This window comes from Tamandua tetradactyla, chromosome X, assembly GCF_023851605.1.
Source record: "Tamandua tetradactyla isolate mTamTet1 chromosome X, mTamTet1.pri, whole genome shotgun sequence".
Lineage (NCBI taxonomy): Eukaryota > Metazoa > Chordata > Mammalia > Pilosa > Myrmecophagidae > Tamandua > Tamandua tetradactyla.
Genome location: NC_135353.1, coordinates 102528161 through 102552793, shown reverse-complemented (window position 1 = coordinate 102552793; position 24633 = coordinate 102528161). Strand labels below are relative to the sequence as shown.

Below are 24633 nucleotides of genomic sequence, written 5' to 3'. Positions count from 1 at the left end.
GTGAGAACTCTGCCACTGAGCCACTATTGCTGCCCGACCTTCTGGATTATTTTTATGGATAGATAGAAAGAAGATGCATTTCTCTATGACTTATGTTTTTTTCCACTGGAGATATACATGGGATTCTTTGGATCACAATTCACCTGGAGTCTATGAAGGGCAGGAACTTGAGCAGTTTTCGTACACTAATAAAATGCCCAATTTTTATGCTTTATCTTGGAATTTTATCAACTTGTGATAATACTATCTCTTGCTGATCACAGGTTCTGAAGGGTAGGTGTATATGGTTTTGATTGGTAAAATCTAAATAATTATTAATTAATAAATGACAATTGTCTAGGACATTAAACCTTTCAAAAAATGGGGTCTTGCGGGGAAAAAAATAGAGTACAAGAACCTTTGGTGAAAATATTTGGAATCCACTTTACCACTGTATCAGAGCAGAAATTCTTGTAGTTAATACTACTTGGAATTGATGATCTTGCCATCTAGTGATTCTGCCTCCTGCCTTCCATTAACTAGCCTTTAATCAGAGCTCATTACAAAGGACAAAACAAATAAATGGCTTTGAGCTCCAAAATCTTTTTTAGTTTGGCTGTTACTGTGCTCTGGAGCATCAAAGCAGTCTTTTCCTTGCTCATTAAGAAGGATGAGACTCCACAAATATGATATTAAAAGCCTCAGTAATGGAGTTGACTTATCTCATCAGTGTTCCAAAATATTGAGTGTCCCAGAAAGAGTTAGTCATAAAAGTCGTTACAAATATCAAAATCCTCCAATCATTCCTCTCTCCCTCTTCTCTCTCATTCACTAGCTTGTTCTTGCTCTCATTCTCATTCTCTTTCTCTTTCATTTTCTTCCTCTCATTCTCTCTCATTTTCCTCTCTCTTTTGTTCTTTTTTTCTCTTATTCACTTGTTTTCTCTCTTTCTTCCGTTCTTTGTATTTTAACTGTCTCTCATTTCTGTGAGCACTAAGCAATAATCATGTTTGCTATAGGTTGCCATGGAAATGTTGCTAGTAGGCCTTTTAAGGAAACTGACCTGCTTCTTGTTGAACTCACACCCAGATCTTCTAAGGTTGGTAATTCAAGGAAAGTTTCTACAGTGAGAGCATGGACTCAGAACTCTGAAGTTTAGCCACAGCTCCCAACCTCGTCCTTTTGTTCTCTTATATTGTAGAATTTTCTTCTGTTGTGATATCCTGGAGAACCTGGATATGATTTGGGGTTTTTTTGTTTGTTTGTTTTGGGGTATGATTTTATTGAGGGAATAGGTGAGTTTTTTTAGGCTTCTATTATGATTTGTTTTGCTATTTTTTTAAAACTCTCAGAATATCTTCGGTGACTTCCAATATGCTGTTTTTCAGAGCAGAAGGATAGGGTGCAAATTGAAGTCTTAAGCATCTAAAACCTTGTGTGGAGTATAAATAAAAGTGTTTTGGAGTGGGCACAGAGAATCTTTGACTCCTGTAAAGGGATACTGTAAAGGGTTACTAGATGCAAACTTCTTCTAGAGACAGGGGTTCTCCTCTGCCCTGGCTTGGCACCAGAACAAAGAAGAAAGAAGTTGAAGAGTGGTACTAGTCTCTGGATGGTGGGAAGAAAAGTTTACCTCTAAGGAAATAAACGTGTGATATTGCTATAGCCCCAGTAGGAAGGGACTTGATTCCCAGTACAGTAGTCCAGAGGAGAAACCTCAGGAAGGTCTAGGCTTCAGCAAGATGACTGTCACTCTATCAGAGGCCTTCATGCACTGAGATGGGCACTGCTTCCTCCCTCCCTCAATCCCACAAATATATTCTGAAGGTCTACGTACTGAAATTACAGTTATGAAGAAGTTAGATACAATCTGTTCATTCGTGGAGCTTACAGTCTTATTAGGGGAGGCAGACAACAAATATATTTCAAAAATGGCTAAGAAAATGTCACATGGTAATAAATAGGAAGAAGTAAATAAGCAGGGTAGCAAGATAAAGATAATGATAATGGAAAGGATAGGATGGTGTTGGGAACTGAATCGTGTTCCCCACAAAAGGCATGTTCAGGTTCCGACCTCTGATCCTATGGGAGTGAATCCATTTGTTAAAAGGACCTTTGAAGATATTCTTAGTTATAGTGTGCCTAAACTGAATGAAGGTGGGCCTTAATACAATATGGCTGAAGTTCTTATTAGCAAAGGAAATTGTCATTGAAAGAGAAACCATGAGACAGCAAGAAAGTGGAAGTCAATGGAACCCAGAGGAAAAAAGAAATGATACTTCCATGTGCATTGCCATGGGACAGAAAAGCCAAGGACCAAGGATCGCTACCAGGCAGCTCAAGAATCCTACAGTCTTTGGGGAGAAAGCATTGCCTTGCTGATGCCTCAATTTTGTATTTCTCCTAGCCTCAAACATGTGAGCCAATGAATTCCTGTTGTTTAAGTCAACACACTGTATAGTGTTTGTTTTAGCAGCTTGGAAACTAAACAGATGGTTAGAAAGCATCTTAGAGAAGATAGTATTTAAACTGATTCAAAGATGAGAAGAATCTACCACACAAAGAGTAATGGGCAAAAGAGTGTTCCAGGTAGAGGAAAAGGCAAGTTCAAAAACCTGAAGGTGAGGAAGCATTTGGCTCTTCTTAGGAACTAAGGGGAAGTGTAAGTGGTATGTGAAGTTGGCAGAGGCCAGATCGTGTAGAGTGAACTTTACAGGCCATGGTAAGGAATCTGGATTTATTCTGAGTGCAGCAAGAAGTCAATAGATGATTTTAAGCAGGGGTTAAATTGAACAGATTGTGCTTTAACCAGGTCACTGTCTTCAGATTAGTCAATGGATCAAAAGTGGAAGCAGGTAGATTAGATTGGAGGCTACTGCTGTTGTTCAAGGGAGAGATGATGGAGCCTTGGATTGAGATGGTAACAATGGAGATGGAGAGAAGTAGAAGGTAGGTTTTTGAAGTTTTTTGAGGATAAAGTCAGTAGGACTTGCTGTTGGATTGGATGTAGGGGTAGAAAAAAAGGAAATAATTAAGATTGTTTCCCGTTTCTAGTTGTAGTAACTGCTTAACTCAAAATGGGGTGTTGGAAGGATGATAGTTCCAATCAGCAGATGAAAGAGCTCTTTGGAAAAGTAGAAGCTGACATGAGATTGGTAGAGTCCTGGATTGACAGTTTAGCGGCAGTCGATTAAGCAGCTTCCATGCTGTTATGGAAGGCAAGTGCAAGAGGAAGGATGTATGTAGCCTCTTGGAGGATACTTAAGGTGAGAAGCTGCTCAGCCCTTGTGGGGGTGGGGGTGCAGTTTGAAGATGCAGAAGAGATCTAGACTGGCTCAGGAAAGAAAGGGAAAGCCTGTATTCCAATGTTTGTGGGGGAGGGACTTGTTCTGGTTGTCTTCTTTGTGATACAGATACCTTGGTTTTAGCTCTTGGGCTGATGGGCTTGAAGGCAAACACCTCTTAAACTTGTAAGAGAAAAGTCTTTGGAAATGAAAACCACACTCTTTTGTTTATAAAAGAGGTTTGACTTAGGTAAAGGGGTGGGAAATAAGGTGCTTTGAGAAGTTCTGTTCCTGCCCCCACACAGGGGGGCACAAAGCTTTATTGCTAAGAACTGTGATATAAAGGCCTATTGTGTCATATGTTGGAAGAATTCATATAAACAAAGTTAGGATATGTGCTGCTTGTTGTCTTTAAAGAATTATAGCTTTAATATTATTAAAGGGTAGCAGGGCGTTTTTAGGATAATTGTTAAAGCAACACCATCTTTCGAATGTTTCCTTTGTGAAGCCAGTATAGCATAGCCGTTAAAAGCATGGACTCAAGTAAGGTTTTTTGGCAAATTGATTCACATTCTCTAAGCCTGAAGTTTTTTTTTTCTTCATTTGTAAAGTGAGGCTTATAGTACCCCCTTGATGAAGTTGTTTTGATGATTAAATATGTTGATATTTATAAAGTACTTAAAACAGCATCATGTTAGTGTTTTGTTAAAGAAGACAAAATAAATAAGTACTTGGATAGGAGGCTAATTAAAGACTGGCCCAGAATACTAGGTTCCTGGGTTACAGAGTAGGTAAGATACAGAAGGGAGAGTAGCTGGGTGTAGTGACATCCAGAACTGGCTCTGAAGTGGGAATCAGGGATGCCTTTTCTGACTTGATCAGTCTCTTCCTGGCTGTAGGATAGGAGCCAATATAGATCTCTTGAAAATTCAAAGGCCCAGAGATGGGGAAAGAATCCCTAGACTCTCTTAGAACACTGAACTATGTACAAGTAACCTAACTCCCTGTTGTCATAAGGTCTAATGGGATATAAGTTTCTTAAAACTACTGTTTTTCCAAAGCTAGATATGACTCCCAATGTATCCTTTTAGAAACTGTTCCTCTCACTGAGGTTTCTTTTTGTTGTTGTTGACATATCACTTCTGTCAGAATGGATGAACTTTAAAAAGCCATTCTCTTTTAGTTTACCTTTCCCTGAAGAAGTGACTGTAGACCTTTTACATGCATAATGTATTTTTTTCTATTAACCAGGACATTCCCTCCTCCATCCATTTGTCCCAACTATGCCTGTCCAGAAGATTTTTAATTGCATTTTTTATATATTAGAGGAACTACCAAGTGGTGCTTTGTGAGCATCAAATGGCAAAAGTCAGCATCTGGATGGATCAGGTTAGTAATTATAAGCAGCACATTTATTTTATTCCAACTGTGGAGTGCATTAGAATTGAGAACCTTGTTATGGTTATAGGACCGCATGACTTTGGAGAGGTCTCATCCATCTTCCTGAGAGTAGTGGGAAGTCTAGGCTCAACTGTACCTAAATCTTTCTAGAATGCTGAATATCTTTTTTTAAAGGACCCTCAGGAGTGAAATTGTATAGCCTCCTTCTAAGTCATTTTTTGTGATTAGGACTTTCTCTGTCAGAACATTTTTCATTTTATTCAAAGTAAAATCCCATTACAAAGACAAAGGTATTTCTATTCTCTCTTGGATGTACTATAGTAATGGTGCTTTTTTGAACTGACTACAGTAGACTACATTGCTACACATAAATACATACAAGCAATTTTTTTTTCTGGCCCTGATTCAGTAACAGCTAGTTTGTAATACAAATACCTGACTGTGTTTTATTTGCTTTTGGGGGGAAAGAAGAGGACAAAAGTGGGGAACAGGTGTGAGAGATTGGCTTTTTATAACCTTTCCTCTTTACTGCTAGGTTCTCATACTTGCTGATTTACCACTGAGAGTTTGAGGTGAACTTTCTTGTTTCCTGGTCCAATGGGTTGGAGATGTGATTACTAGCAACACCTAATTATTTTAAAAATGTGTTCAAACCAAAAGAAATGGGAGGGTCATTTGTAAGGGGTCAATTAGTGATAAACTCCTTTTCTCTTTTCCAGTGTTAGTAGTTCTTCTTATCCTTCTGATTTTCTCATTCTCCTGAGTGTAGCCCAGGGGAAAGCCCTGGTAGATGCTGCTAGACTAAGTAAAAACAAATTAAGCTGTAGTAATTGCAGAGATGCTGCAAGTAGCTGACCTTGGTTAGGTCTATCATAATACCTTGCAGTTATCATTTGTTTAACCAACTTAGTTCCAAGATAGAGTGATGGTTGAAATCTCTTTTTTGAATAGTCTATTGCGTGATCCTGAGTGTTTGATGTTGAATCATCTCTGCCCAATCTATCTCTTTTAGGAGGTAAAAGGCTATTATCTGGTATGCAATAAAGATTTAATGTTGTCCATACTTCTTTCTTTATAACTTAAAAGGTATTGTAACTTCATTGCAGCAGTACTGGGTTAGCTGCTTAGCAGCAACATGTTCTTAAGGAAGAAAATCTTATCCATTTAATTCTGCCTGAAGGGGCACTGCAAAGCATTGTAAACTGAAAGCTGAACTTTCATAATAAAACTATTGTGGATATTGTGTCAAGATGTCATTCTCATATTCCAAATTTTAATCATCTTGAATTTACCTGCCACATTTTATTTTCTATTAACCACACAGCTCTGAAATGCTCACTGAAAAGCAGTGGTGACAGAATCTTCACCTGTCCTGATATATTTACATTGCTAAGTATTGATGGGAGAATAGGCTGGTGCAAAGATTTTCACATGGGCTCAATCTCTTTATAGAATGTACTGTTTATGTGGCTACAGCTATGTATTTAATAGCATCTTTCAGCTATGGAGTAATCATTCTCAAGTGATTTCTTTGCATTTTATTGTGTATCACTCAGCAATGGGTTCTGTATGGAAATGTATCTTGGATAAAGACCCTGCTAAGATATTTCATGTCTGTATTCTACCACTACTACATACTCATCTTTGGAACTGTCTTTGAAGACTGTAAATGTCAGGTACAGGCATTAGAAAGTACCTATCTTCTGTATAGACAATGAGCAAGTGCCAAGTATTGTGATTAATCAAGATAATAAGTATAAGGCAAAGGTTCCAGTGTGGTAGAGGATAAGACAATTATTGCACATTAGTTGGAAGAAATAGTGGTCTTGGAAGAAATGCTGCAATGATATAGACTTGCCCTAGAGAAAGAAGATTGAATGTTGGGATATCACTTGTTTTTATCCTTAGAAAGAACCAGTTTGATCATCCCAGTTTATACATTATCCTAGTAAGCTTGCCTTTCTTACTTCTTGTTGCCCACATTTGGGCTTTTTAACTTCTGCTTAGTGCCCAGAAGAGTATTTATATTCAGTAAACTTTTTCTGAGCAAATGTTTAAGTACAGACTTAAAGAGACAAGTTTGTCAAACAACAACAACAATCAAAAATGAAAAGGAGACCATATCTTTTCCTTTCCATGTAGTTAATTATGAAACCAGTTGCTGAGGTTGGGGATTTTGGAATTTATCTGATTCCTGGTTCCAGACAAGAATTTTTATACTGTCTCATTTGTTTATTGACTACTGGATTTTGATTTTAAAATTTTTGTTGAAGCCATTAAATATTTGTATTATTTGAAGAACTGGATTTGTTATTCAGTGACTATGTATCTTAAGGTTTACTTCCTCTCTGTCTAGGGAAGTCAGTGAATTTATTTATTTTTTGCCAGCATTGTTCCCCTGTTACAATATTGTACTAATGATAGCTGGAATGTATTCAGTTCCAAATAGACTAGTGTCATTTTTCTGAACAGCAGGAGTGAATAAGATCATCTTTAGATTAGCCAGAAGGAAAATGACTTTGTGTTTTACCTTTGTAGCAACCTCTTGGAGGATATTTAATTTGATTCTATTATTTGTAAGAAATAGAATAAAGTAGGATAAAGCATATACATTCAAATGTGTAGCTAACAGTACTTCTGAAAGCCAAAAGTGCTTAGTTTTTACTTTAAAAAAAATCTGGAAGATTTTTAAATAATTAAATAATTAATAATTTAATAATTCAGGGAAAGAGAGATGATGCCCAAGTGAAGTCACATAACTCAACGAATAATACCAGTGAAAACCACGAAGAACTGCATTAGTGATAGTCTGTAAGTAAACACAACACTTTACAATAGGTTGATTACACTAAACAAAGGAGAATCCTTTCTCTGAGGAGAGTATAGTCTAACCATACAAGTTGGGTATGGTACAATGTGCAATGAAAACAATAAGTGAGCTCCATGGTGTGTGGTCTTCAGTGAAATGCTGAAATGCTTCAAAAACAAGTGCCTTCTTGGAAAGTTTGAGGTTGCAGAGGGAGTTGCCCAGGTGTGCAAAAAAAGTGGAAAGCCATTCTTTTGGGGCGGTGAGCTGGGCAGAAGGAAGGGAGGATTGGATAGTATATTTGATATGAGGCTTAACATAAGAATGGGTAAAAATATTAGACTAATATTGGCATAGTAGAGCTTGGTGATTTGGAGAACAAGATAAGATGCCTGCAGAGGAAGATTTACAGAGAGGGGCAAACAACATACTATAAGACTCTGTATTATAGCAAATACCCCATCTTTAAAGATCCAGATCTGGATGATGCTGATTGCAACAGCTTCTTGTCAGTGAGAACAGATTCCATACCAGAGGAAAGAAGAGTCCACTGTGGTTCCAATGAGATGCTGTATGTGAAAGGGCTTTGTAAGCAGCAAAGCAATATGAATAAGTCAGCATCATACTCTGCTTAGCTTTGACTTCATCAATTTTTAAAAATATTTTATTGTAGTAACTCAAAATTTCCCATTAAGTTTTTGTTTGGTAAAATGTCTTAAGACAAAAGGTTGGGCAGGCCACAGTGGCTCAGCAGGCAAGAATGCTTGCCTGCCATGCCAGAGGACCCGGGTTCGATTTCTGGTGCCTGCCCATGTAAAAAAAATAAGACAAAAGGTTAGCAGTAGAACTTCTTATTTTTTTCAGACATAGTATCAGGATCAGATTTGTTATCATAAATGCTTAATTTGATTCTATGTTCATTACAAATTCTCATACTAAACATTTCCCAAAAGGGCTCTCTCTATTTTCCTTGCAGTTGAAGTAACACTGATCTTCATATCAGTGGCCATATCCTCATCCTCATTCCTATCCCCATTCTTGCTATCCAACCTCTTTTCCACCTGTGTTCATATGGTCATGTATTTTCTTTCCAGTCTCGTAATATCATTTTATACTTTGCCTCATTCTAACAAGTATTTGAGTTGGCCTACTGAGAAATACACAGAACAGCAGGAATGACAAATTGACAAAGAAACGTGTGTGAAGGAAAAATAAATGTAGGAAACTAAACGAGTCCACCAAGTACATCAAGTATACAGCAGTGGGGCTCTTATATTTCTGCTCTAAGTTTGCCTCTGAGCTTCTTAACGTACAGAATAAGGAGGAAAATTTTAATTACAAGATTTTCAGGTGTCCATAAGGTAAAAATGAACCAACTTCTCGGAAGATGCACAGCTTTTCCCAAAACCTGTGAGAAGTTTCTCCCATGAGTTGTTATAAATGCCAGTTTGGTGAGCTTGGATTTCTGTCCTGAGGGTAGTGGGAAGCCAGTATAAGCTTTTGATCCAGGGGATGACATACACAAAGCTGCATTTAGAGCAGGCACAGGAAAGCTCAAAGGAGTGGAGGAAACCAAATACAGGAGAACCAGTTGGAGATGAAGCTGTAAGGGTCTGGTCAAGGAGGTATCCAAAGGAATGAAAAGGAAAGAAAAACTACATGGGAAGTTGGAAAAATCGGCAGGGTCATTGCTTAGATAGGAATGAAAAGGGACTGTTCTAGTTTGCTAGCTGCTGGGATGCAATATACCAGAAATGGGGGAATTAAAAGGGGGAATTTATTAAGTTTCTAGTTTACAGTTCTAAGACCAAGAAAATGTCCCAATTAAAGCAAGTCTATAGAAATGTCCAATCTAAGGCATCCAGGGGAGCATACCTTGATTCAAGGAGGCCGATGAAGTTCAGGGTTTCTCTCTCAAGTGGAAAGGCACACGGCGAACACAGTAAGGGTTTCTCTCTCGGCTGAAAGGGCACATGGTGAACACGGCATCATCTGCTAACTTCCTTTGGCTTCCTGTTTCATGAAGCTCCCCAGGAGGCATTTTCCTTCTTCATCTCCAAAGGCTGCTCACTGCTGGGCTCTCTGCTTCTCATGGCTACGTTGTTCTGTTCTCTCAGAATCTCCAGCTTTCTCCAAAATGTTCCCTCTTGTATAGGATTCCAGTAAACTAATCAAGACCCACCTAAATGGGTGGAGACATGCCTCTACCTAATCCAGCTTAACAACCACTCTTGATTGAGTCACTTCACCAGGGAGATGATCTAATTACAGATTCAAACATACAATACTGAATAGGGATTCGAAGAAATGGCTGGATTTATAAAATGGGATTGTGATTAAAACATGGCTTTTCTAGGGTACATACAGCCTTTCAGACCAGCACAGAGATGAAACAAGGATGCTGGTAGAGTTCACGTTTAGATAACAGAATGAGGGAGAGAGATGTGTTAAAGTGTGAGAACCAAGAAGGTAATGAACAAGTGATAACCACCTGGGTTCTTATATCTTGGAACAGAAAGAACAAAGAAAATGGAGAGCTACCATTTATTTAGCATTCATATTTTATGAAGTACCTTTACATACAGTATCTTATTTTGTCCTCATAACATTCCTGTAAGGGAAGTAGTAGTATCCACATTTTATAGATAAAAATCTGAGACTTGGTAATTAACCGATGCATCTAAAACCATGTAACTGCTAAGTACCTTGTTTGTTTTTTTCTCCCACTCTACCACACTTGCTTCAAGAAGGCCTTCTGCTTGGGACTATTGGTGTAATGTTACCAGATGATAAAGTCAAAACAAGGTTAGAGTTTTTCCATCATTATAAACATCAATTTTTTTGCTTTGCTTTACTATAATTGTTTTGCTGAGGACATTTTATATGAATAGGACTTTTTGCCCCCAGACTGCTATACTTTTAAATTTTCATATTTGCTTTTTATAGTTCTTTAGTCTCTTTCTCTGCTATCAGCTATTACTACTTTGTATATTTGGCAGCTCCCCTACTCCTAATCAGTTGTGCCCCTGAAAACCAGATATATATGCTTGTTACTTTTAGACAAAATTTTAAGAGGGATTATGCATTGAGTGAGGACCTAAGGAGTTCCCTTATGAGAACCCTGACCCTAGCATTATATTCTTATGAATAAAGAATGTAAGTCTTACTGAGTGATCATTATTAGAATATATATCTTTGGTTGTGGTATAGGCATTCTACTAACTTTGGATAGTTAGTTGAATGTGCTGGATAAGTTATGAAGAAAGGTGAGGTTTTAGTATATATATTCAGCATATAACCCTCGACACTTGCGGTGTTATTTTTTAAAAGACATGCTATTGGTGGTCACAAACAGGAGGTTGTGATTTTTAAAAATTTTTTTATTGATATAATAACATACAAACACATACATTCTTAACATACAAACATTCCATACATGGTGTACAATCAGTGGCTCACAATATCATCACATAACTGCACATTCATCACCATGATCACCCCTTAGAATATCTGCATCACTCCAGAAAAAGAAATAAAAAGAAAAAATTCATACATACCATACCCCCCACCTCTCCCTCCCACTGACCACCAGCATTTCCATCTATCCAATATATATGTATTTTAATTTAACATTTGTTCCCCCTTATTATCTATCCACTTTTAATTCATATGTTTTACTCATCTGTCCATAACATACACAAAAGGATTATCAGGCACAAGGCTTTCACAATGACACAGCCACATTGCGAAAGCTACATCACTATGTGATCATCCTCAAGAAACATGGCCACTGGAACACAGCTCCACAGTTTCAGGCACTTTCCTCTAGCCTAATACACCTTAATCTAAAAAGGGGATATCTATATAATGCATAAGAATAACCTCCAGGGTAACCTATCAACTCTGTTTGAAATCTGTCAGCCACTGACCCTTTATTTTGTCTCATTTCGCTCTTTCCCCTTTTGGTTGAGAAAGTTTTCTCAATCCCTTGATACTGAGTCCAAGCTCATTCCAAGACTTCTGTCCCACGGTGCCAAGAAGGTCCACACCCCTTGGAGTCATGTCCCACGTAGACAGGTAGAGGGCTGTGAGTTTGCTTACCATGTTGGCTGAAAGATAAGTCACATCTAAGCAACAAAAGAGGTTCTCTGGGGATGACTCTTAGGCTTAATTTTAAGTAGGCTTAGTCTCTCCTTTGCGGGGATAAGTTTCATAAGAACAAACCCCAAAATTGAGGACTTGGCCTATTGATTTGGTTATCCCCACTGCTTGCAAGAATATCAGGAGTTCTCCAAATGGGGAAGTTGAATTTTCCCCCTTTCTCACTGTTCTCCCCAAGGGGACTTTGCAAATACTTTTTTATTCATTGTTCAAATCACTCTGGAATTTATTGGGGTATCACTCTGGGATTTATTGGGGTATCCCTCTGGAGAATCCTATAAAATTTCATGCCCTACTCAAGGTTCCATGTACTTATGGTGTTCAATTAACCAGTCCATATAAGTAATATTAGGTAATGCACTACTCAAAATACAAATTTCGTACCAAGTAAACATTTTTTGCTGTAGTCTCACACATAAGTTAAAGTTTTAAAATATGAATCACCATCTATTTTCAAAAGGTTGTGAAGTTTTAGCAAACAGCAATCTATTTGCCAAGGTTTGAAGTAACTGCCCAGTCTCCTTTGTTGCAGAATGACTTGTGATTGCTTCTCTGAGGCCAAAATCTTCTTTGTTGTAAAAGCTGCAGACATTTCTTTTTGCTCCAATAAGTCTGCCCACCCTAAATGGTCACAGAAGCTTCCAGCCAGCCTTCCCCTGGTTTGCTTGTCTCTCTCTTTCTGCCTCTGTGAGGGAGGCTTTTAATAAAGATATAATTGACTATTCACAAGCAGTATTGTTCCTGTAGCAAATACAGCACTCCTTATTGTGAAATCTGTGTCTCCAGCTGCCTGAATAAAACATTTTATGACACTTGGTACAGTGTGTCCATGATTCAGATATGTGGTCTGTGGATATCCAGGGCTTCAAGGGCACCCAGACCACTTCCAAATAGAAATGGTGTTCTCTCAAATCTGTTTATCAAATAAATTTTTAAGATGATGGACTGTCAGTGAGCATAATCAATATGCTCATTAAACCACTTGAACTGAAATGAGAGAGAAGGAAGGGGATAGGTGATTTCCCTTCATACTTTGCTGAAGTATGAAATTAATAAAAATTGATATCTTTAGAACTCGATAACTAAAGTTCATGGCCTTCTAAATGTTGCTAGGTAAAGTTGTATTCTTCATAATAATGGGGAGGAAAAGTGTTTATTTCTTTTTCATATAGTTTGGGACAAAAAAGTTACTTTTATTGCTAGATAGAATTACCACATGTTGCCTTCTGCCCAGAAAAATGAGTATGGTTTTGGAATAGCTATGGTCTATGAAAAATATGACTATATACTAGCATCTTATGGCTCTGAATCGGGCTTTGGGAGAAAGTTTCTAGTTTGATGCTCTTCGAAGGGTCCTTTTGGCACCCATGCCTGAAGAAAAGCTTTACGAATTTAACTTGCTAGTATACAACTCCTGATGCCTTTGGATAAATACATTTAAGGTATGAAAGAATTTTCTAGAAATAGGCAGGGCATCCTGACCTTGATGATATTGATGGAGATTTCTTAGAAGCCCTTGGACTTTAGTAATTATCCTGCTTTGTATGTGGCCATGTTTGTATATCCATTTTAGACTGATGTTTCAGAAGGAGAGAAGTTTGCCTCAGTGACCTGATATGTTATGGCTGGACCTAGCACTGGAGAGGCTTCACTCATTGTAGTGCTTGTGAGCACTTTGGCCAGCATCTGATGTTTGAGGGCTACTGTGCAAAGTCCCCCAGAGCTAAATGAATGCTACATCAGTTAGCTTTAGTGCTCTGTGTCTAAAAGAATATGATGATGGGTGGCTATCAGGCATAAGATTTAAACTAAACCAATGAGATGTAAGGCTTTAGATTTTAATTGCATCTCGTCTGTCAACTGCTTTGACCTATCCTTTAGAAAGCCAGACTAACACTGACCTGCCAGAGTCTATGGGGGAACTGGTAAGTCTTGATTAGGTATTAGTAGATATAGAGGTAATGGATGAGTTAATCGGAAAGGGAGAGGTAACCAGGAGGGAAATGTTTTAAGCTGAAAAGAAGATAATAAGATTAGACCAGAGGAAAGTTTATATCCCTCCTTGCCCTTGCTTTCTACCACTACCCTCGTCAAGCATTGAACCTTGCTCTTTCTATATTTTAGCTTTCTTTCCCCCCACTACCACCCCCATACATTCCTTACTCTTGAATCCCTTTGCCCTACTTTAAATTCTCTAATAAGATATACGTAAAAGAAACACAACAAAGAATACTGTTAGTAGCTTTTGTTTGTTTTTGTGGGTTTTAAAAAAAAAATACTTCCTACATTTTACCACTTACCTTTTTTTATTGATTCTACCCAAATAAAATCTTTATCAGATAATCTCTTTTCCCACATTTTTATAAAGCAACTCAATTATAAATCACTGGAGCTGTGATCGCTTTGTTTATTCAAGGAACAACATTCTTGGGATGACATCCTGATCACTCTGTCACCTTGTCATCTAGGGTGGCATCCCAGGGTGTTTATAATCTCTTCAATGGTTAGCATGAAATTATCAAATCAAAGTTCATTTATAGTCACTTTAACTTAAAATGATTTGGATAAGATCCCCAAATCAAATCATCTAAGCCTGATACCACCTAAAAATTAAAAATTAATGCTGTGGAGAACTTGCTACTTTCCCTGCTGTGTGGAACATCAGTCCTATGGATGAGCCTGGCCCTGGCATCATGGAATTGAGAAAGGCTTCTTGACCAAAAGAAGAAAAAGAAATGAAACAAAATAAAATTTCAGTGGCTAAGAGATTTCAAATAGAGTCAAGAGGTCATTCTGGAGGTTATTCTTTTGCATTAAATAGATATTTCTTTTTAGTTTCTAGTGTACTAGAATAGCTGAGGGAAATACCTAACACTGTTGAACTTAATCCATAGCCTTGACTCTTGATGATGATGTTATAACTATATAGCTTTTATGGTGTGACCGTATGATTGTGAAAACCTTGTGACTGACGTTCCCTTTGTCCACTGTATGGGTAGATGAATAAGAAAATAAAGACTAAATAAATAAATAAATAATAGGGGGAGATAAGGGGCTTGGAATGTTTGGGTTATTCTTTTTTAAATTTTTATTTATTTTTTTAGAATAGTGAAAATGTTCTAAAATTGATTGTGGTAATGCATGAACAACTATACGATGATACTGTGAGCCATTGACTATACTTTGGATGATTATATGATATGTGAATATATCTCAATAAAATTACATTAGAAAAGAAGTAGATGTAAGGGTCTAACTACATCTCGTATAGTCATGCCTTCACATCTACTTATTAAAATACATAGTATTAAGCGTATATTTAAATTTTAAAATATTGTGCTTTTGAGCAATGATTTTTACGTGATTTCCTTTCTAGAGAAACCCCACACTCAAAAATTCTATCAACACCACACCCTAAAGAAGACGAATACTCATTTGTCACCAAACATCTAAATTTCTGATCTCCTCTAGTACACTGCCCACCCCCAAAAAAAGTTTTTAAAAGGGTATGAAAGGGTGGGCAATGGTGGCTCAGTGGCAGATTTCTCAACTGTCATGCCAGAGATCCAGGTTCAATTCCCAGTGCCTGCCCATGCCAAAAAAAAAGAAAAGGCTATGAAAGGGGCAGTGTGACAGTGGCTCAGTGGCAGAATTCTCACCTGCCATGCCAGAAACCCGGGTTCAATTCCCGGAGCCTGCCCATGCCAAAAAAAAGAAGAAGTTCAAAATAAATCTACTAGCAAAAGGCTATGAAAGAATGTGTGAAGAGTTATGTTGATAGGAAGAAAGCTGGCTTACATATTCATTCACCCATTAATTTCCTCTAGATGCTTTCATTTGGACATTTTCCTGGCCTTAGAACTGTAAATTTGTAACCCAATAAACGCCCTTTATAAAAGTCAACCCATTTCTGGCATATTGCATTCTGGTAAGTTTATCAAACTGAAAGAAATCCATTTATATAAAATTCTAGAAAATGCAAACAAATGTGTAGTGACAGAAAACAGTTGCCTGGGGAAGAGAGAGGTGAGTAAGAATGGGATAGAGAGAATATAAAGGGGCACAAGGAAACTTTTGGGGATGATGGATATGTTCATTACCTCGAGTGTGTATACACAATTGTGATGGAGGTGTATACATCAAAGTGTACACTTTATACCTCAATAAAGCTGCTAAAAAACTGTAAGAAAAAGCAGTATGTCCCAGTCAACAGGAAAGGTTGCTGGCATGCAGGATTAGTCAGTCACATGGGAAGGCACATGGCCATGTCTCCTGGTCCTTCTCTCCAAAATGTCTCTGGACATTTCTCTCTTAGCTTCTCTTAGCTGTCTCCAAAATGTGTCTGCCTATTATCCTCTCATAAAGGACTCTAGCAAGTGATTAAGACCCACCTTTAATGGGCTGGGTCACATCTCCATGGAAACAACCTAATGGAAAGATCCCACCCATAACAGGTCTGCACCTACAAGAACGGATTAAAAGAGCATGGCATTTTCTGTGGTACATAACAGTTTCAGACCAGCACAGGATTCATACGGTATGAATTTAGTATCTGGTTTATTTCATTCAGTGTAATTTTTGTGGTATTAATCCATGTATTTGCATGTATAAAACATTCCTCTTTTATTATTGAATAGTATTGCATTGAATAGATATATGACAATTTGTCCTCTCACCTGTTGATGGGTATTTGGCTTGTTTCCACTTTTTACCTATTACAAATAAATCTGCTATGAATATTTGTATACAATTATTTCTGTTTTCATTTCTCTTGGATAAAAGGACAATGGAATGATTGGCACATATGGTAGGTATACATTTACCTTCTTAAGAAACTGATAATTTCTTGTACTGTTGTACTCTTACCAGTTGTTCAAAATTCTCACCAAGACTTGGTTTTGCGTTTTAAAAAGAATTTTAGCCATTCTAATAGGTGTGAAGTATTACCTCATAGGGGTTTTAATTTGCATTTCCATAATAACTGATGATGTTGAACATCTTTTCATGTGCTTAATTGCCATCCAAATATCTTTGATGAAATGTCTGTTCAAATATTTTGCCCACTTTTCATTAAGTTTTTTTTCATCTTATTGAGTTGTAAGTTCCTTATTTATTCTATATAAATAAGCCATTTGTCAGATATATATTTTAATGCAATTTTTAAATTAATTAAAAATTTTTTTTAAATATTACAACAAACAAACGTAAAATTTGTTAACTTATGATCATTTCGTTTTGCATATATAATCAGTAATTCACAATATCATCACATAGTTGCATGTTCATCATCATAATCATTTCTTAGAACATTTGCATCAATTCAGAAAAAGAAATAAAAAGACAACAGAAAAAAATTCATACATACCATACCCCTTACCCCCTCTTTCACTGATCACTAGCATTTCAATCTAAATTTATTTTAATATTTGTTTCCCCTATTATTTATTTTTATTCCATATGTTTTACTCATCTGTTGATAAGGTAAATAAAAGGAGCATCAGACACAAGGTTTTCTCAGTCACACAGTCATATTGTAAAAGCTATATCATTATACAATCATCTTCAAGAAACATGGCTAGTGGAATACAGCTCTACATTTTCTGGCACTTTCCTCCAGCCTCTGCATTACATCTTGATTAACAAGGTGATATCTATTTAATACATAAGAAGAACCTCCAGGATAACCTCTCAACTCTGTTTGGAATCTCTCAGCCATTGACACTTTATTTTGTCTTATTTCACTCTTCCCCCTTTTGGTCGAGAAGTTTTTCTCAGTCCCTTGATGCTGAGTCTCAGCTCGTTCTAGGGGCTTTCTCAATCTCTTGATGCTGAGTCTCAGCTCAATTTTAATGCACTTTTACTGAGATATGTTATATATTCACATACTATCTAATCATTCAAAATATACAGTCAGTGATTCACAGTATTATCATATAGCTGTGCATTCATCATCCAATTGAATTTTGAACATTTATGTTACTCAAAAAATAATAAAAATAAGAATAAAAAGAAAAATAAAAGTAAAAAAGAACACCCAAAACATTTCATACCCCTCATATCTCCCTATTATTTATTTAGTTATGTCTTTATTTTCTTACTCATCTGTCCATACACTGGATAAAGGGAGTATCAGTCACAAGGTTTTCACAGTCACACAGTCACACCTTAAAAGATATATACTTATACAATCAACGTCAAGAATCAGGGCTACTGAATTACAATTCAATAGTTTCAGGTACTTCCCTATAACTACTCCAATATACAAAAAAACTGGAAAGGTATATCTATATTACTGCATACGAATAACCTCCAGAATGACCTCTCAAGTCTGTTTGAAATCTCTCAGCTACTAAAGCATTATTTTGCTTCATTTCTCTTCCCCATCTTGGTCAAGAAGGCTTTCTCAGTCCCACGATACCAGGGCCAGGCTCATTCCCAAGAATCATGTCCCACATTGCCAGGGAAATTCGAACCTCTGGTAGTCATGTCCCATGTAGGGGGAGAAGGATAGTGGATTCACCTGTGGAGTTGACTAAGCGAGAGGCCACATTTGAGCAACAAAAGAGGTTCTCTTGGGGTGACTCTTAGGCATAGTCATAAGTAGGCTTAGCTTCTCCTTTGCAGGAATAAGCTTCATATGGGCAAGAATGAGGGCCTGGTCCATCATATTGGCAGTCCCCAATGTCTGTGAGAATATCAGATCTTCCTCAGGTGAGGAAGTTTAATATTTCCACGTTTTTCTCTAGTCCCTCGAGGGGACTTTGTACATACTTTTTTTGGTGAACTTTTTTATTGTATAATATAACATACATAAAAAGCAAAGAAAGAAAAAAGCAATAGTTTTAAAAGCACTCTTCGACAAGTAGTTATAGGAGAGATTCCAGAGTTTTTCATGGGTTACAATACCATCATTCATATTTTTCCTTCTAGCTGCTCCAGAATTTTGGAGGCTATAAGGAATATATATATTTTTTATCATCATTTTTTTTTCTTTTTTTGTGAAAAATAACATATACAAAAAAGAACCCCAGTAAATTTCAAAGCACAACACAATAATTAGTTGTAGAACAGATTTCAGAGTTTGGTATGGGTTACAATTCCACAACTTTAGGCTTTTACTTCTAGCTATGCCAAGATACTGGAGAATAAAATAAATACAAGTATAATGATTCAGCAATCATACTCGTTTGTTAAACCCTACCTTCTCTGTATAACTCAACCATCACCTTTGATCTTTCTCCCACTCTTTAGGGTTATTTGGGCTATGTTCATTGCAACTTTTTCATTTTGGAAGAGCTGTCAGTAATAAGGGGTAGGGAGATGGAACTAGCTGATGTTCTGGAAAGACTGGCCTCTCTAGGTTTCAGGACTCATCTGGAGGTTGTAGGTTTCTGGATAGTTACCTTAGTGCATGGAACCTTTGTAGAAACATATATATTGTTCTAGGTGTTCTGTAGGATTGGCTGGAATGGTCCTGGTTTGGATTTGGCAAATTATAAATAGCAAAGTCTAACTGAAGCTTGTATAAGGGCAACCTCCAGAGTAGCCTCTTGACTATTTGAACTCTCTCAGCCACTGGTACTTTGTATTTACACTTCTTTTCCCCTTTTTGGTCAGGACAGAATTGTTGATCCCATGGTGCCAGGGCTGAACATGTCCCTGGGAGTCATCTCTTATGCTGCCAGGGAGACTTTCACCCCTGGATGTCATAGCCCATGTAGGGGGGAGGGCAATGATTGCCCTTGTAGAGTTGGGCTTAGAGAGAGTGAGGCCACATCAGAGCAACAAAAGAGGTCCTCCAGAAGTAACTCTTAGGCATATTTACAGGTAGGCTAAATTTCTCCACCACCTACATAAGCTTAAAGATCAATGGCTTGGCTTATTGATTTGGTTGTCCCTAATGTTTGATGCAGTATCAGGGGATTCCCTGATGGTAAAATTTAATTGTTCCATATTTTTTCTCCCGTCCCTCAAGGGACTTTGCCAATACTTTTTGATTATCTGCTTAATATATTCTAGGATGTATCCAGGCATTACATTAAGCTACACAGGATTAAAGACCCTCAATCTTATTCTGGGCTCCCTGTTTTTCAGTTGTTCAAATGAGCTACCAAGGTTGAATTAAATTATGTGCTACAGAAAATTTAGGTTCCAGACAAAATAAAACTTTTTCCTTTGGTCTCAAAGAGTAGCTGAGTTTCTAAAATATGGACAATGTCTTCCTTATCCCTGAGTTCTGAATTACCTTAATCCTGACCTGATCAACTTCGTTCTTATCTCAAAATACCATGTTATAGATAAATAAAACAGCCTCTCAAAATCCAGAAATAATAAATACCGCTCTGGACTAAATGTGTCTGCTAATAAGACCTTACAATATAGGCACCTGTTTTGTTTGTTTGTTTGTATGCTCTATCACGGGGGTCACATTCTTTTTCCATGTGAGTATCCCCTTATGCAGTACAATTTGTTGAATTTTTGTTTGTTTCATTTTTTGTTTGGGAAGTGCATGGGCAAGAAATCGAACCCAGATCTCTCGCATGGCTTGCGAGTATTCTACCATGGAACTAAACTTACACCCCCTAAGCCCCTGTTTTCTTATAAGCATTTTCTAAAGGAGATCATACAGTAGTTGTTCTTTCATTTTTGGCTTATTTTGCCTCACCAAATGTCCCACAGGTTCATTTGCATCATTGCATGCCTCATGATATTCCTTTTTATAGCAACACAATATTTGATCATATGCACATACTTTTTTATCTTCTTCCCAGATTACTCTGGGATGTTTTCGGGTATCATATTAACCTGTACAAACCAAAAAGATCTCACTCTCTATTCAAGGTTCCATGTAATTATGGTGTTTGAATAAGCTAGCCATACAAGTTAAATTAGATAGTATGCTACAGAGAATATAAATTTTGCACTGACTAAACATCTCTTCCTTTAGTCTCACACAGAAGTTGAAGTTTCAAAATACAGTCAATTTGTCAGATATATGTTTTGCAAGTATTTTCTCCCAATCTGTGGCTTGTCTTTCTATTTTCATAATGGTATCTTCTGAAAAGCAAATGTTTTAGTGTTGATGAAATCCAATTTATTCATTTTCTCTTTCTAACTTGTAGGTTTTTTGTCATACTTAAGGAATTTGGGACAAACCCAAAGACACAGATTTTCTTTTATGTTTACTTCTAGAAGTTTCACACTTGTATTTAGGTCTATGACCCATATTTGCTTAATTTTTATTAACGGTGTGTGATAAAGGTCAAGGTTTGTTAATTTTTTTATTTATTTGAGTATAGGTATCTACTTTTTACAGTAACATTTGTTGAATAGACTATTCTTTCCCCACTGTATTAACTTAGCACATTTGTTTAAAATCAGTTGACGCTAGAAGAGTGCATCTATTTGTGGATTGTATTGTGTTTCATCTATCAGTTTGTCTATCCTTAAACACTAACACACTGTCTCGATTACTGTAGCTTTATATTAAGTCCTGAACAAAGTGATGTTAATCCTCCACTATTGTTCACTTCAAAATTGTTTTGACTATTCTAGGTACTTTACATTTGATTTTAGAATCAAACTCCCAATACTTCCAAATATTTTTTCTTATTTGGACTTTGTTTTTCTTTTACTATTTACTTAAATTTCAATCTGAGGTCATTGATTTGAGAACTTCCTTTTTCTTTTCTAATATAGGCATTTACTGCTATAAATTTCCTCTTAATTACTGATTCTGTTATATTGTGTTTTCATCCTCATTCAGTTTTAAATATTTTTCTAACTTCCCTTTTAATTTCTTCTTTGAGTATGGAATAGTTAGAAATGTGTTATTTAATTTCCAAATATTTTTCTGTTCCTGATTTCTAACTTAATTCCAAGTGTGGTGAGAAGAAATACTTCATGTGACTTGAATCCCTTTAAATTTATTAAGATTTTGATTCATTGCCCACAATATGGTCTATCTTGATAAATGTTCCATGTGCAGTTGAAAAGAATGAGTTCTCTGCAGATGTTGGCAGGAGTATTCCACTAATATCATTAGATTAACTTTGATTGATACTGTTGGCGAAGTCTTCTAACCCATTACTGATCTTTGGTCTACTTATTTTATGAATTATGGAAGGAGGAATATGAAATCTCTGAGTATAATTGTGCATTTGTGTACTTGTAATTTTCTCAGTTTCTTTCTTTATGTATTGTGAAGCTTTGTCATAAGGTAAGTAAGCAGTTATTATTCTTATGTTCTCCTTATCAGTTGACCCCTTTATCATTATGAAATTACTTTCTTTGTTACAGGTTTTATTCTTTGCTCTAAAACCTAATTTGTATGATTAATGTAAACACTCCAGACTTATTTTAATTAATGTTAGCATGTATATCTTTTCATATCCTATTACTTTTAACCTATTTGTGCTCTCATATTAAAAATGTGTTTCTTGTGGGCAGCATAAAATCTTCTATCACCCAATCTAATAGTCTTTGGCTTTTTATTGAGGTGTTTAGACCATTTACATTTAATATGGTAGTACAGTTACATTTAAATCTATCATTTATTTGTTTTCTATTTTTCTTATCTATTCTGCATTCGCTTTTCCCTCTTTTTCTGCCTTCTGTGGATTAAATGAATATTTTTATGATTCTATTTTATGCCCTTTGTTGGATTATTAGATATAACACTTTAGTTATTTTAGGGGTTGTATTGGGGTTTGCAGTGTGCACAGTAAAAAAAATCTTATGTATTTATCCAGGTAATTACCATTTCTGGTGTAGATCCATATTTCCATCTGCTGTCAAATTACTTTTTCATGAAGTACGTCCTGTAACATTCTTGTATGATACAGATGCTGGTGATGAATTCTTTCAGCCTTTGTGTTTCTGAGAAAATTTTGTTTTATTAAATTAAAATAACCTTTTCATTTTGAGATAATATTAGTTTTTTATACATATGTAAGAAGTAATACAAAGAGAACTTGTGTAACCTTTACTCAGTTTTTCTCTAAGGTAACTGTTCTAGCTTGCTAGCTGCCGGAATGCAACATACCAGAGATGGATTGGCTTTTAATAAAAGGGGATTTATTTCTTTAGTTCTTCAGAGGAACAGCAGCTAACTTTCAACTGAGGCTCTTTCTCATGTGGGAAGGCACAGGGTGATCTCTGCTGGCCTTCTTTCCAGGCCTCTGAATTCCAACAACTTTCCCCAGGGTGATTCCTTTCTGCATCTCCAAAGGCCTGGGCTGAGCTGCAAGTGCTGAGATGAGGCATGCTGAGCTGCTTGGGCTGTGCTACGTTGAGCACTCTCATTTAAGCACCAGCCAATTAAATCAAACATCATTCATTGCAGCAGGCATGCCTCCTAGCCAACTGCAGACTTAATCAGCAACAGATGAGGTTCACACACCATTGGCTCATGTCCACAGCAATAGATCTAGGCACCTTCACTTGACCAACTTGAGAACTGCATCTAACTACCATATGTCCACCCCTTGTCAACTTGGCAACTACACACATCACCTTAAACAATATTAAGGTGCAAAAAAAATTATCTTCTAGTTGTGGATCTATGAATCTCAAAATAAGTTATCTGGTGCCAACATGCAAAGGAGGATATTCACAGGATACAGGTTTTCATTTCCGTAGGGAGAAATTGGAAGGAACACAGGTGTAAAACCTGCAGGGCAAACACCATTGGAGTTCAAAGTCTGAAAGTCATTCATCCTTCTGCTTTACAAAGTGGCAGTCCCACCCTTTCCAAAGGCCTATGCAGTGGCCCGCCTCTTTCCAAATCAACCTCGGGGGACATTGAAGAGACCACTTTTTTTCTTGGTTCCGCCTTCTTCGAGCATCGGGGCTGGGCTCTCTGCCATTTCTAGCACACATGCTCAAACCCTCAATTTGGTGGCAGCCAGTCACTCCCCAGTCCACAAGGGGCATGCTATACCTTCTCAAAGACCTGAGGCGGCACAGCTCTTCCACTGCAACGAGATGGGAGATCCATCCTCTGCCCTCAGGGCAAACTCACCTTCTCCATATATATGGGTGGGTCCACTCTCCTGGCTGAGATTTCTTGGCTTCAGACCTGAGCTTCCATGGTTCTCACTCTGCAAACTCCAATTTGTCCCTTTTGTGTCCCCCTTTGTCCAGATTGGCAGTGGTTCCATTTACACCAACAGTCTCTTGAAGCACTCCAGGACTTCTCCATCATTCTCTTCACAGTTCCTCCAAAATCTTCCCCTTATACATACAAAAAACCATTCTAACATATCTGGTATTTGCAAACTGCAACAGCACTGCACTCTCTGGTACCAAAATCTGTTCTAGTTTGCTACCTGCAGGAATGCAACACATGAGAGACAGATTGGCTTTTAATAAAAGGGGATTTATTTTGTTAGTTCTTCAGAGGAAAGGCAGCTAACTTTCAACTGAGGCTGTTTCTTATGTGAGAAGGCACAGGGTGATCTCTGCTGGCCTTCTTTCCAGGCCTCTGGGTTCTAACAACTTTCCCTGGGGTGATTTCTTTCTGCATCTCCAAAGGCCTAGGCTGAGCTGAGAGTGCTGAGATGAGGTATTGTGAGCTGCTTGGGCTGTGCTACGTTAAGCACTCTCATTTAAGCACCAGCCAATTAAATCAAACATCATTCACTGCAGCAGGCACACCTCGTAGCCGACTGTAGATATAATCAGCAACAGATGAGGTTCACATGCCATTGGCTCATGTCTGCAGCAATAGATCTAGGCACCTTTACCTAGCCAAGTTGACAACTGAATCTAACTACCACAGTAACATCTTGTAAAACTTGTACAATATCATAACCAGGATGTTGAAATTGATAGAGTCAAGATACAGAACTCCATTACAACACGATACCTTTTTTTATCTACTATAAATATAGTAGAATATTTTATACTACTATAAAATAGTATTTCTATTTCATAGAAATACTTACTATATGTTCCCCATTTCTAACCCATGGCCAATATTAATGTTATCCATTTCTATAA

At 37.2% G+C, this 24633-nt stretch overlaps 1 protein-coding gene across 1 annotated transcript in view; it reads left to right on the top strand.

Annotated features, from left to right (window-relative positions):
* The window catches only part of LOC143671513 (ectodysplasin-A-like), a 474212-nt gene that overhangs the window by 168626 nt on the left and 280953 nt on the right, over positions 1–24633 (top strand). The gene's annotated exons all lie outside the window — the stretch shown is intronic.